Source organism: Sinocyclocheilus grahami, unplaced genomic scaffold (genome assembly GCF_001515645.1).
Source record: "Sinocyclocheilus grahami isolate Dianchi unplaced genomic scaffold, SAMN03320097.WGS_v1.1 scaffold1129.1, whole genome shotgun sequence".
NCBI lineage: Eukaryota > Metazoa > Chordata > Actinopteri > Cypriniformes > Cyprinidae > Sinocyclocheilus > Sinocyclocheilus grahami.
Genome location: NW_015506308.1, coordinates 336,694 through 337,478, shown reverse-complemented (window position 1 = coordinate 337,478; position 785 = coordinate 336,694).

Below are 785 nucleotides of genomic sequence, written 5' to 3'. Positions count from 1 at the left end.
GATTGACTATATCCCACTTGGACACCACTTTAGTCACTTTAAGCCGTTTCTGAATCGAGATTAAAATGATCTGTTAGTCAGTTCTCCAGTGAGCGCTCTATTAAAGTGGTTAAACTGGACTAGAAACCCTTGAACACAGAGAAAGACTTGGTCTCATTTCAGAAGTCGGCACACGAAGATGTAATAAGCTGCTCTTCAGACTCACTTGCTTCACGAAAAGTCAGTGAAAGTTCACCCTTCTTTCTCTGGCACCAGGGCGTCATTTACTGCAGATTGCCAGACGTCGTCATGCATCTTTATTAAAGAAAGACGATAACCAAGTCTCTGCGCTCTCATGTCATGGCAGGTATGGCAAACTCCCTGACACGGTTTTAAGAGGCTGGCCTATTTTCTGCCGCTCCAGCTCCTCAGTACATTTCCTTTTCTCAGTGTTATTTCACAGAACTGAGAGACCCAAATAGAATAGCGAGCTTTTATCCCTTGCTCCGCTTTTCAATTATCCTCCCTCGAGCCAGCTGAAAGAGCTGCGGAGCTTATGTAATAACCAGACTGAAGGAAGGTAAAGGCAGAGGAGGAGAGGAGGGAACAATGGACAGAATACTGAGCACGGCCAGCAGTGTCGGCTCCTCCAGCAAGATATTGTACGTGAGAGGACTCTCTATCTTTAATACACACTCCAGATGTGATGCTGTCCAGTTGCAGCACCAGTGTAATCAAGCTCACGGCCCTCCAGAGCCACTCATACATTGAACAGCTCAGAGTGGCAAAAATACACTGCTTTGTTA